The 14,042-nt window shown below is 37.3% G+C and overlaps 1 protein-coding gene and 1 long non-coding RNA gene across 3 annotated transcripts in view; one reads left to right on the top strand and one right to left on the bottom strand.

Moving 5' to 3' along the window:
- Positions 1–14,042, bottom strand: part of mylka (myosin, light chain kinase a) — a 272,709-nt gene that overhangs the window by 228,059 nt on the left and 30,608 nt on the right. The window lies entirely within an intron of this gene.
- LOC120531738 overlaps positions 10,744–14,042 on the top strand; it is a 70,451-nt gene continuing 67,152 nt past the window's right edge. The window contains exon 1 of the long non-coding RNA XR_005634151.1: positions 10,744–10,835. This is a non-coding gene — a long non-coding RNA (uncharacterized LOC120531738). The remainder of the gene's footprint in view (positions 10,836–14,042) is intronic.

Here is a 14,042-nt window from a genome sequence, read left to right as displayed (position 1 = left end):
ATACAAACTAGCCGACCGCATAATTATTTATTGATGGGTGAACACTTCCTGAAAGACACAGTTGTCCAAATGGGGTGGGTTTGAGGATACGACTGTGAATGAATGAAAAGATGGAACTCTGGAGAGAGCAACATACAATTGTCCGTGACTGAAAACTGGTTTTGGCAGATACAGGCATATCCTTTTGAAAGTTTGGCCCCGTGCCTTAATTGTTATTGCAAGGGCTAATCTAACAGGAAATTGTCTGCATGTAAAAGTAAAAGGCAGATTTGAATCTGATGGGGTCAGGGAAATCCGGGAAATAAGGACAGTTTGTGAGGTAGCAGCTGTGATAGTTTTACACTCCAGTACATTGCAGTGAATGCTGGTAACAGTCAGTCTTGTGCCATTACAGAGATCTCTTGCTGGCATTAGGTTTCTGAGAAGCATGGCGACTGAACCAATTTTAATTTTGAGTTTATGCGGAGGCATGCCAGTGGGAGTAAGACTGTTAAGAAATTCTTCGGGGAATGAAAGTTGATCTGCGGGATCGTCTGTGATGATGGAGTCAATGCTGGTGAAAGTTACTTTGTCGATAGGGATAAGTTTCAGTACTTGTTCATTAAGGTATAGCGAGTCTTCATTGGTGATGCTTAATATAGCTCGCGTACTGAGTTGTTCCAGAGTGACAGTTGAGAAGTCGATGCCTCGACAGCGAGGGTGGACGCGGAAGGAGGGTTAGAGTTGGCGGGCGGGGCTCTGTCATGCATTCCCCATGACTCGGGAGGAGGGTTTGAGTGGGCGGGCGGGGCTCTGTTGTGCATATCCCATGGTCAGGCGACTTGGTCGATTATATATATATATATATATATATATATATATATATATATATATATATATATATATATATATATATATATATATATATATAAAAAGCAGCCGGAACCGAAAAGAACAATGAAAAGTCAACGTGGCTCAGAGGTGCATGTGGACTGTAGCAGAGACGAAAGCAACTGAGGCTGTGCTTGGTGAGGTGTTGGGTGCGGGCACATGAGAAAGGCAGTGCGCATGCCTCGAGTGCGAGGGTGGACACGGGTGGAGGGTTAGAGTTGGCGGGCGGGGCTCTGTCATGCGTATCCCATGATGCGGGAGGAGGGTTAGAGTTGGCGGGCAGGGCTCTGTTGTGCGTATCCCATGGTCTCTGTCGTGCGTATCCCATGGTCGGGTAACTTAATTATATATGTAGATCAAATCATTGTGTTTAAAAGAAAGAAATTAGAAATTATGGTCATATCAACTGTTTAAATACAGCATCCATACTCTGGTTTCAACAGGCAAGTCTATAGGTACTTATCAAAATATCCATTTAGTTTCTACCAGTTCAGGTTCATCCCTGCTGCACTGGAGGCTAGGCAGGAAGCAACTTGTGTGCTGTAATGTTCAATTAAAATTAAGGTAAGATTTTGATAAATTTATCAAAAAAACAAATTATACAACAAAGAAGCTTCACACAAACTGACTTCAGGCTCTGCTACTGAAGACTGACTCTACAAGTTCATACTCCAGCCATATACAGTATATAGCGTACATGTAGCAGTATCATTACACAATAAAATAGTCCATCACATGTGCCACATTTACACACATCCATGCTTATTCACACCAACTTAGAGTAACCCGAATATATCTGGACTGTGGAAGGAAAACCAGAATATATGGCACAATCTCCAAACATGTAATTCCAACTATATTGATGAAATGGTTATTCCCAAAAATAATATACTAAACATTAAGCCCGTTACAATAACGGGCGCTAGAACAGTTCTGCATAAACATTATTAGGAACAGTCTATATTAAATGGCAAGGGACCTTGACCTCATTCTGTTTGTTGTCTTAATTTTTTTGTTAAAAATATTTTTGCAAGAAGCCTAAAGTAAAAGTAAAATATTAAAAATAAAAACGTATATGACAATACAGTAAGTATAATTATTATTGCCTTAGTGTAAAACTTTATAACAATCTGTAATACACAATGTATGAAGAAGATATTTAGGAAAATGTTTTTATTTTTTTACCTCAGGAAATTGTTCAATAAAAATTAATTATAGACAACATTTTTTGTAAACACTCTTGTTCAGGACCATCTACAACGTTGACAACATCTGTAAAACTTCTAACTCTTGATAATGCAACATATAACTGACCGTGGCTGAATACTGGTTCTGGCAAGTAAATGGCAACTTTTTCTAAGGTTTGCCCTTGAGCTTTATTAATTGGTATGGCAAAGGCTAATGTAACTGGAAATTGTTGCCTTCTTATGGTAAAGGGTAAATTAGTAGAGGATAGAGCCAAATTAATACGGGGAATATCCTAACGCTCATTTTCTTTTTTACAATCGATCTATTTGCTCGTATTTTTCTTTGTCTTTCAGCCTTTCTTTTGTTGATGTTTACTTGCTGAGCTGACCGTTCTTCCAGGAGATGTTGCTTATATACGATTTGAGTGTCTGTGTCTTTTGTCTTACTTGACGTGTCCTTTTTTTGGGTGGCATGTTGTTAGTAGATAGTTAGTAAACATGCACGGGGCAGTATGCGTGGCGTCTCCCCAGCAATGGATTGTATGTGCGCGGCCGCAACTACCCGATCAGCACGCTCCCCAGCAATGCTGTCCTTTATTTGCTTATCACGCGCGGCTACGCCATTGTGTGCGTCCACGGTCTCCCCAGCAATGATGTCCTTTATTTGCTTATCATGCGCGGCTACGCCATTCACTGTGTGCTCAGCTTCCAGTGTGTGTGCATCCACGACGCTAGTCGTGCGTGTTGCACCGAGCCTCGCGCATGCGTACTTCACCAAACGACACACACGAACACCTGGAAGCACACAGGGGTTTTAGTAAAGAGTATACAGTATATTATATATGGAAGAGAAGGTCTGTGATACGGTTTGCATACTATATGCAAACCGTATCACAGACCACCTCTTCCATTCGTACAACCTTCGGGCATGAAGCCCTCCAATGTCTTAGACGATGGGAAACTTCGGTAATCCGTGAAACACAAACCTATGGAAAAAACTCTTCTTCCTCCATAGTTGCATCAGGCACGATGTAACTCCTAAATGTTTACGATTTAAACCACCGACTAACACCCCGAAGATGTCAACCATCATGCAACAATTTACAAAACGAGTTTTATATGAACTTATTACGGAAACACACCGCCAACGAAGCATTTACAGATCTGAAACTACGAAGCAACGTTCAAAAATCTTCACAACATGCGGACAAACGATTACAGATGAATGTACCAAACGGATCCAGGACACAGCTTCCAAAAACCGTATTTCTAAACGACATGCACTCAACAAAAATTGAATAAACTCACTGGAAATCAACATATTAACAAACTCCAATCCGGAGTACACAACCTATCTAAAAGACAGCTCTCCACCACAAAACACAATATTCTCTCTAGAGGATTAAAATTCAACTACAAAGACGCATCTAACATGAACTTCCTAGGTGCCTTGGAACACATCCTATCAACCGAAAAAGCACCAACAGAAAATGCACAAAAAAATAAAGGTACAATGTCGCCAGCCAACTACACACAGGACAACCGAACCAAACATTTCGGCAAGTGAACACAGCTCTACGATCGCTACAAAATGACAACAGCATCATCATCACACCAGCCGACAAAAGAGGCGCAACTGTCGTTTTAGACAAAGAACAATACACCACAGCTTTAGAAGAAATGCTTTCTGACACTAACACTTAACAACTGAGTAATGACCCCACCAAAACTACACTTAATAGAATAAACACTGCTCTGACCAAACTCCGGAATAACAACCACCTGGATGCACAAGATTATTACAAAATGAAATCCAACGATGCTATCTGCCCTGAATTTTACAGACTCCCGAAAATACATAAAACACCACTGAAATTCAGACCAGTGGTTAGCCTAATAGGCAGACCATCCCACAACTTATCAAAAAGACTTTTCCAGTTACTCAAACATCTAACTTATTACTCAGAATATTCTGTGAACAGCGCTGAGTTGGCATTACAACGCTTAAAAGATGTATCCTTCGCCAAGGATGAAATCATGGTCTCTTTCGACGTTGTGTCGCTATACACCATGACACCGATTCATCTAGCCACAGAAACACTATTAATGAAACTGGAAAGTGACCCCACTATATAGAGACAAGAACTAAACTGTCGATTGATGACATAATGCACCTAATATCACTCTGCCAAAAAACTCACTTTCAAATCAAAGGCAAATACTACACATGCCAATGGGATCGCCGTTATCAGGACTTCTAGAAGAACTGGTAATTTAGCGATTTGAAAACGCGGCTCTCTCAGTTCACACCCAAAATTTGGATACGCTATGTGGACGACACATTCGTCATAATAAAAAAATGATCAGCTTGAATGAATTCTACAACCACATCAACTCAATATTCCCGGCAATCCAATTCACAATGGAAAAAGAAATTAACCGACACATAAGCTTCCTGGACATCTACATTGAAAGAAGTAATGACGCCACCCTGACTACTAGTGTTTACCGTAAAGAATGCTACGCAGACAAGATATTACACTTCGCCAGCAACCACCCGGTATCTCATAAACGGGGCTGTGTTAAAACTCTATTCAGAAGAGTCCACACCCATTGTAATACGAAGGAAACAAAAATGAATGAGAGACGCTCTCTTCCACCTTTTCACTTCAAACGGATACTCAAAAACATTCATAAATCGAAGCCTACACAGAAGACGCCAAAAAACTCAACAAACAACTGACTTGAATCAGAACCCCCACCTGGCACTCACTCCCTTATCACCACAATGTGTCTGAAGGTGCAACACACATCCTGGCCAAGTCAGGTGTCAGAATAGCACACAAACCCACGAACAATCTACGCACGGTCCTCTTTAATGCTAAAAACAAGAAATCGAGAGCAGAAACACGAAACGCATTGTACAAAATTCCATGCAGTTTGTGCTCAGCGGTATACATTGGAGAAACTTCAAAAGAATCGCAACACGTATACAGGAACACCGCAACGCCGTCAGAAGAAAGGACTCACTATCATTGATCTATACGCATACTAAATCAACAGGACATACATTTAAATTGGGACGATGTACAAGTTAAATTAAAAGCCAATAATAAAAGTGCCAGAGAGCTGGCTGAATCCTGGTTATCAAATGAGCATGCCATCAACAGACACTTGGATATAAATCCAGCATATGCAAATTTAAGAAGAACTTATTCATAATAAACAAGACTTTACACCCAATAACCCTCCCCCCCAACCCCCGACCACATGGACCCAGCCACCCCACCGTAAGTTATTGCTATATATTCCCTTTGATTCTTGTAAGTCTAAGTCTGTGTATATATATATATATATATATATATATATATATATATATATATATATATATATATATATATATATATAATGTGTGTGTGTGTGTACTGTATATGTAGCTGAGCCCACAAGAAGCAAATCTCTTCCTAATGATACAACACCTAATGTGTTAAAAGAAGCACACAATCACAGAGACATGAAGTTACTACAAGCTGTTAAGACAGAATATTTAATTGCTAAGAAAGAATAAACAAACACTAAATTTGGGTCACTGATTGGGTTTTGAAGCCGAAGTAATGTTCATTAGCAGAATAACTAAAATGCTATGAATGTAGTGAAAGTACATCCCTCTGATTTGAATAATACGGCTGAGAATTAGTACAAAGACATAAGCAGTAACAAAGTCTGATATGTTATCTGAGGCACCTTGAAAACAGAACAAAGGCCGTTTTAAAGAAATTATTAATACATTTTGAACTGACCATTTTCATTGTTTCAAATATGAAAAAAAGGATATAGAGATTTGTCAAATTGAAGTATCAGTAGTTTTAGACATGTGAAATCTGACTTATCTTGACTTATTCATTATACTATTCAGGAAGTGCAATGAACCAGCTAATGTCAGCCCCATACACTGATACAATCTCACAACTACCTGTCACAAATCTGACAAAGTGATTTCTGACATGTCCAAATTGGAAAGTGCTTTGTTACAAAACTAGCTACAGTATAAAGATATTACATACAGTAGATAGAAATTATCCTAAATTAGATTGGTATTCATTGACTTATGTGGAAATAATATAATAATGTTTACATTTTTTTAGTAATGGTTTTAAGCAGTATTTTTCTGTTGCCAGACAAAAAAAAAAAAAAAAGATAGCAAAGAAATTTAGTACACAGACATGCAGGTTAAAATCGTGCATTCCATGATGCTCATATCATTCTTTATAAAACTGCACCCTGAAATAAGTATAAAAATCACCCACAAGCCAAGAACTCCCCTTTTTTCTGTAATACTCTGTGTACACCCTTTGTCACAAATGAAATGTAAGCCGTGTAAATCTAAACATTTCAGCAGAAGTACAAACATAAATGTAGTACCCAGGACATTTAAAGTATGCTAGAATAAAGACTTGTTTTTAATACATACAGTATATTTCAGCTTTAACGTGTATTAATTTGACAGTCCTATTGCAATTATTTGTTTCAATCACGCACACACAAACCTTTGTATCATGGAACTAGAATGCAACCAAAGACAATAGCTCAGTCTCTTTTCTCCACATTGCTAAACTGTTCAAGAAGTGAATATTGTCTTAATCCTCTTGTCTGCCTTAGTTTCTCAAGTGAAACGACATTTAAGGATGCCAACTATGGTAATAACATCAGCTGAAGGTGCAGATGAAGATGTCACTTCCCTTGACAGCTCCTCAACAGGAGCTAAAACTGCAAAAGTTTTAAGTAGTCCACACTGGCTTGTATTCAGAAAGACTGATAGGTTATATACAGTATCACTGACTATTCAGGCAAGTAGGCTCTTCATCATATGCATACTATTCCACTCCGCCTGGCTTGCTGCAAACACTTGGGTGCCATTCAGTTCTGTATGTCCTATTGGTGCAAAGGTAGTTATACTTCAAGTGACCCACAATTTTCCAGCAGGCAGTAAATGCATTATTAACGTTGTTCTCATGACAACATTTGGCTTCACAGTCTCATGGGTTAGATGCGATTCTCCAACGAGAACACACATCTGGGGACAACTCGTTAAACGGTTTGTAGTGAATGGCAACAAAATCCTCCACTGTAAAAGCAATGCCCACAGTCTCTTCTAAAACACCTGTCACTAGTTCCTCCAGTCTGTGCACTTTAAAAATTGCCTAGGTGTCAGGGAGCAAGGAAAAGAAACTGAACAAAAGGCTTAATATTAAATTCAATAGCTCAGTAGCACTAGGTAACAGAATCTTAATTTTAAAAATTTTTAATGCACACCATGACAGAAGAGATGGACAGACTCGCACACACAGGCCACTACAACAATTTGTCTCCATGCGTTTGAGAAGTGCTTCCATCTGCTACATTATCTTTCTGCCATTTTGACTACTGCATTACTATATGGCACAACAGCAGCAAACCGAGTGTAGACAGGTATTGTGATCTATGTACATACTATGTGTTAAAGCGCTGCTGCTATATTCTGGTATGGCTTGTTTGCATTTCTAATTAGACAGTAATGTTAACTTACTTTAGTTATTCATTTAGATGTGCAGGCAGAAAGTGGATGTTATGCAGTAGTGTTCATAAATCTACTTGTGTCATTAGGCATATTTGTTTATCTGGGAGTTCAGAGTACTGAAATCTCCTGTAGCTCTTCATTATCAGCTCTCTTAACCAAAATCCTTTTGATGGAGCACTGAACAACAGAGAGCATAAACAGCACCTGCAATATCATTCACATTAACCATTCGTCCATTGATGACATTGAATAATCTAAATTTATAGGAAGGTGTTTCTGTTGCATCAGATTATTTATATTTTTAAACAATCACAATGTGCTCTCTGCATATGCAACACACATTTACAGTACTGTTTATGTCTAACAGGGTATTTTGAGTGCTGAAATCTGTATCTCCTGTGGCTATTCATTACCAACTCTCTTAACGTGAGGTCTTTTTACCTTCTTTGGACATGGTGTGAAACATCATTTACTCTAAACGCATATATTGCAATTCATAATCAAACATAGCTGTATCATCGTAACTGAACAACATAGAGCCCACACAGCACCTGGGACCACATATTGTTCAATTTTACCACAAGTCAATTGATCCTTTTAAACGCCAGTGTATAATTTGATGGCACAGAGAGGTTTATCCATTGTAACAGAGCATGTGCTCTCTGCACATGTAAGAAATGTGTTTAATTTCTTTTTTGGAGACTGACTGTAGCCAGTTCATCATAATCAGAAGCTTGCTTTCTGTCAAATCAGATTAATGAGATCACCATCACACTTTGCAGTTTAAAATCACTGTGGCTATTTTGATTGTCCCCTTCATGAGCTTCTGTATTGGTTTAGAATTATGACATTCATTGAGCCTTCAATTTTTTCCATCCAGTTTTAGGCAAAATTCCATCATGGTTGTCTCCAGGTGTAAATATTATATGCCTGGCTCAAAGAGACTCACCCACACTTAGCTTCTATTATGGCATGAGCCATTTTACTTCTCTTTAATGGATGTTGCACAAAATGCAGGTGCAAGTATTTCCACAATTTAATGGGTTGTATGGACTGAAGAGTTGGACAGGAATGTTACTTTTTTTTCTCTCCAATATCTGACCCAGCATTTTGTTGCCACTATCAGGTCAATACTGATCCTGTGCTTTGTGAGCTGCTGCCATCTTTACCCATCAACTAATTTTGCTCAGGAGGATCCTTTTGAACCTCCAGAGAAATTTTACACTTTAAAATTTATTTATTTGTATGAAGGTCATTTAACAGCAGGAATTGGAGAGAAAAAAAGGAAAATTAAAAGGAAAATACTATAAACTTTATTAATGAAATGATGTATTGTAATGCCTAAAAACACAAAGATACTTTTATCATTATATCTCGGTGGATAAGAAGAAAAACATACATTTTGATGTACTTCTGACAGGTATAATTATAAATGAGCACTTCACAAAACTCTTATTATCCTTGCCTTTCTCGCGTTGCACTACAGTGATTTGTCAATGACCATTTTTATTTTTTGGTCATAGTCAAGTTAATATCTCACCTCAGATGTTGGAAGGGACCACCAAAAACATTAAGTCACTCACTGTAAATCTAAAACCATGCTTTGAAATTGATTGGTGGCTTGTCATTTTCTAACTGTAAAAGTACAGTGTGATCAACCATTGCAGCATTTCCTCAGACATCTGCAAGCCTTCCAAAAAATATCTCTAGGTATGTCAAAGCTGTGGGAGTCATAAATCATGCTTAATCTGTTAAATTTTGCACTTTCCCCAAAACTTTAAAAATACTATAGATTATGTAAACTATTAGAGGGACATAACATTTTTTAAATCATGTTGGCTGGAAACCTTTACTTTTTTCTCACTAGTTATATTCTTTTGCACTTTAAATAAGCATACTGCACTAATTTCTCACCAGCATTGCTTTAAATGGGTCAGTTTTTAAAATAGAAGAATTTTTTTTGTGCCTGTAAAAGCTAAGCAGATACTATACAGATCTTATTTTCCAAAGTTTCACTTACTGCTCATATTTATTTAGATTTTCAAAAGAGGTTATAAACGCTGACTTAGTAGTACTTTTTATAATATAATACCATTTGTGATTGTGTTGTCATTATGCATGCAAATAATCAACTTGAAAGGGTTTTAAGACTGTCAGAAAGGTAGCTATCAATCGTCCTAAATTAATCAGATACAATTAAGGGATAAGGTTAGAAAAGACTTTAGAATTCTTTAGAGTATTGTCTGACTGGTCCATAATTAAGATGGAGGTTTTACTGAAAGAAATAAGGTTGGGGATTCAAGGACTTGTCTGTTTAATTTAGACACTCTAACATGAAACTCAAGCCAATATTCTTTCAGATTTTAAAAAGACCCAGAAGTATTTACTTGCCATCTGGGAAAGAACTTGGATTTATTTAAAAGTTGGATCAGATACTGGGCAACAACTTTTGTTTGATAAACAGTTCACAAAGACCCCAACATTAAACATTGTTTTTAATCTAAACAGCATAGCTATAAAAACTATTTAATGATATTTATCTGGACCAAGATAAAAATGTAGGTTAATGATTTGACTATTTATAAAATAAAGTCATGTTAAATATTCAGTTCATCAGAATGACACCATAATTAGAATAAAACCCAATTTCCTCAAAAAAGCCCTAACATAAGGGCTGTTCTGCTATAAAATGTCAACTGTGTTCTACATTTTTAACAATGTGTGAGGTCTGCCTAACAGAACACGCTCATCCTGTATAAGCTAATAAATCTGTACACGATCAATTATGTAACAAGTCTCAAACTGTCCAAACACTAGATAAGCTTCAATTTTTGTTGTTTTCCCCACCTCCATAACACAGCATAATTAAAGAATAAAACTTCTCCTTTACTAGCTAAATTCAATTTTGTTTTACATTTTTTGATACTTCATCTAAGGTTAATGAACATAGAAATAAATGTATGCTTATAAAACATGTATTCTATCCTGTTCAATCAAGAGAAGACCATGTGGAAAGGTTTGGAAAATCTTTCAAAATTAATGTACTTAATCACTGAGCAAGCAAAAGATGACACAAAGGTAAATGTCAATTTTGCAAATTTTCAATAATTGTTTTTTTCTTTTAGAAATCATTGGGCGCCAGTCTATTGCAAGGTGAACATAAAGATACATCCCTGCCTGTGTGTGTTCCAGCAGCCCCAAGAACTGCCCTGGATAAGCAGGTAAGGAAGATGGATGGATGAATGGATACATTTTTTTCTTTTATAATCTTAGACGAAAGAAAGTGAAAAAGAAAGAGAAACAGGGAAGACAAAGAAAGAAAATTTGGAATGTGCAAACATTTTTAACAAATTTTCTTGAATCCTGAAGGTTGATTTTACTCAATCCCAGAAGACATAATTCACCATTTAGCACTTCAGTTAGTCAGGTGAAGACAGTTCCAGACTAAGAACCCAGTATGTGTGCAAATGTAATATTTCCTATAAGAAGCTATGCAAGATTTAGAATAAAGAACTGAATTAAAAATGGAAACAAATGCCTCTGACCAGACCTGGCAGAAAGATGGTCACTTGTCACAAAAAAAAAAAAAAAAAACTAAATCCAGAGAACAATGAATGGGATTTGCAAAAAACGTCACTGTAGTGGGTGTTAATACTTCCACTACATATACATTCCGTACATACTTCAATAATTATCTGTATTATCAAGTTTCCTGAAGGAAACTTATCTACAGCCTCATTACAAAAGTCAACATTTGAAGTATGCAAACACTGATAAGATGTTTTGGAACAAACAGATTTAAGATAATGGTGAAAAGATGGCCACAAACAAAATGGGTTTATGGGAGTGAAATGTTTGATGAAATTGAAAAACACTGCCACAGTTGATTCTTCTCATGCTCATACTATTTACAGCCAGTGTCACAGGAAATAATATGCTAGTGGAATGGCAAATTGATTTAAACAAATGTATACAATACAGCTAAAGACCAGCAATGAAGTCAAAAAATATGCAATATAAAAAAGTTTGAAAACAGCAAGATAATTATCAGAAACATACTTAAATATTTTTTGATTCATTTAGAAAGATCAAGGTTTCTGAACAACTGTTATAGCATTCTGTGTTTAAGGTTAGTCAAAAACAAAATGTCATTATTTGAATATCCAGTTTGATGTTAAGATTATTTATAGTACATTAGACCAGGGTTTCTGAAGTTATGGGTTGCAGGTTGCTGCTATTGGGTCATGAGTTACCGTTGAATTTAATGGCAATGGATTAGAGTTAGTGTGTGGTTTGCGAAATGCGTTGTAGTGGGTTAATTAAGCAATCAACATTTTTTGACAATTGTCCTGAAGTACCCCTCCAAACAATTGTCCACATTCTGACAATTGCCATGATACACCAAGGGGAACCAAGACCTCTGGTTTGCACTCACAATCATCCCAGAATTCAACAAGGAATGGGTCTCAAAGACACTAAAAAGGGCAAGACTGAGTCGCAACAAAAGCAAGTTAAAAAAATGAAGAATTAGCCTGAAATGATGATATACCAAAACCAGGCTGTGAAATGAACACCATGCAATTTGCTGGGTAAAAAATTTGATTTTATGCTATTTTTTCACCAAGAATGCCAGCAACAAAAAATGGCAGGAAACAACATTGGTTCTGTTTCACTGGAGCAAGGCTAAATATAGAATACAATAGTCGGTCATCTAAGACGACACTACCTTGTCTTATAGCTAACAGTAAAAGACCTGTGTTGTCATAATTGCAATCTGTTGCTCTTTTAGATGAGTGGTTTTCATTGAGAAAGTTCATACAATCAGAACACACTAAAAGCAAAATGCTACCGCACACCATGTTAGTAAATAAAAACAAACAAACAAACAATGTAAGATTTGGAGAGTATATTACTTTTATTTGATTGGTTTCTGAAACAAACCTATCTTATAAAAAAAAATGTAATGTTACCTGAATTTAGTAGTCTGTGCTCACTTAAAGGTATTTTTGAAGTTGAAATTATTTTGTTACGTTCATGCTATAAAATAATTTGTTAACAAAAATTGCGTTGTAAAGTGAAGCATTTTATCCAGAAATTAAAATACTAGCTGTGCTTGTGGTTTAAAATGCAAAGAAAAAATGGCTTAAAACAAACAGAATATGTCCACTTTGAAGCTGCAAAGGTTTAAATTTCATTTTATCACTAATTCTTGACACTATTTTTCCTGCGTTAAGGAAACATCCCTGCTCAGTTGTTTGTTCACATATGACATCGCAAGTGACATTTTCAAGGAAATCCATCCATCCATTATACAACCCGCTATATCCTAACTTCAGGGTCACGGAGGATTGCTTGAGCCAATCTCAGTCAACACAGGGTGCAAGGCAGGAAACAAACCCCGGGCAGGGCGCAAGCTCAAGGCAGGGCACACGCACACACGCGCGCGCACACACACACACACACACACACACACACACACACACAGCGGACAATTTAGGATCGCCAATGCACCTAACCTGCATGTCTTTGGACTGTGGGAGGAAACCGGAGCACCTGGAGGAAAACCACACAGACATGGGGACAACATGCAAACTCCAATGGGCCCCCGTGCCACCATTTTCAAGGAAATACATGTGAAAAATAAAGCCATACATTAATGAAAATGCAATTTACTAGCAAACCGAATTCTCTATAAAGAATTAGCTCTTTTGAAAATAGACACAGTATCTCTTCTAGCATCCTTCGTTTTAATTTTGTACTTAGTCATTGATGATTCTCCTAATACATTCATATTAGGTGAACTGTTAATAGGAATTCAGTGTGAACCTTGTCTAAGTATGGGGTTTGGGGGGTGGGGGTGAAAAAAAAAAACTAAACTAAAAAATCACCCCTTATGCCAGGGCTCAACATGCAAAAAGCCAAGCAGAGATTCAAGAGGCACTGTTTTAGCCCAGGTTGGCTGAAGCTACCATACTTCCTTGAACTTGTGACTATTTATAGTCATGTCCGAGATGAGCTGGGCATTGAGGATACAGAATAAGCAAAAGATGGTGCAGTGTGCTTGGTGCTTTTATTTACAAACCAAAGTGTTAAAAAAAAATAAAAAATACACAATGCCTCTTCAAATAAACAATAACAAATCCAATAAAATGAAGCACTTGTTGGGGATAACATAAAACAAATAAGTTAAAATCTCAGTCTAAAACCATGCAGATATCTGGTTTCATTTCCTTCCAGCCATAAATGTCTTGCTCCTTCATCTCCCCTGCTCACCCCATTCAGTTTTTTCAGCTGATGTAGAGGACGGCAGCTATGGTCCATATCTCTCTCATCCCAACTGCCTCATTTGGCATCTGCTGTGACACTCAGTGCTGCCCCTCCATCTTCCACACAGCCTTCTGGCATCTGCCAGTTACCAAGGAAGGCAT

This window comes from Polypterus senegalus, chromosome 6 (genome assembly GCF_016835505.1).
Source record: "Polypterus senegalus isolate Bchr_013 chromosome 6, ASM1683550v1, whole genome shotgun sequence".
In the NCBI taxonomy this organism is placed as follows: Eukaryota; Metazoa; Chordata; class Cladistia; order Polypteriformes; family Polypteridae; genus Polypterus; species Polypterus senegalus.
The sequence above is the reverse complement of the archived record's forward strand: the minus strand, read 5'-3'. Positions and strand labels throughout refer to the sequence as shown.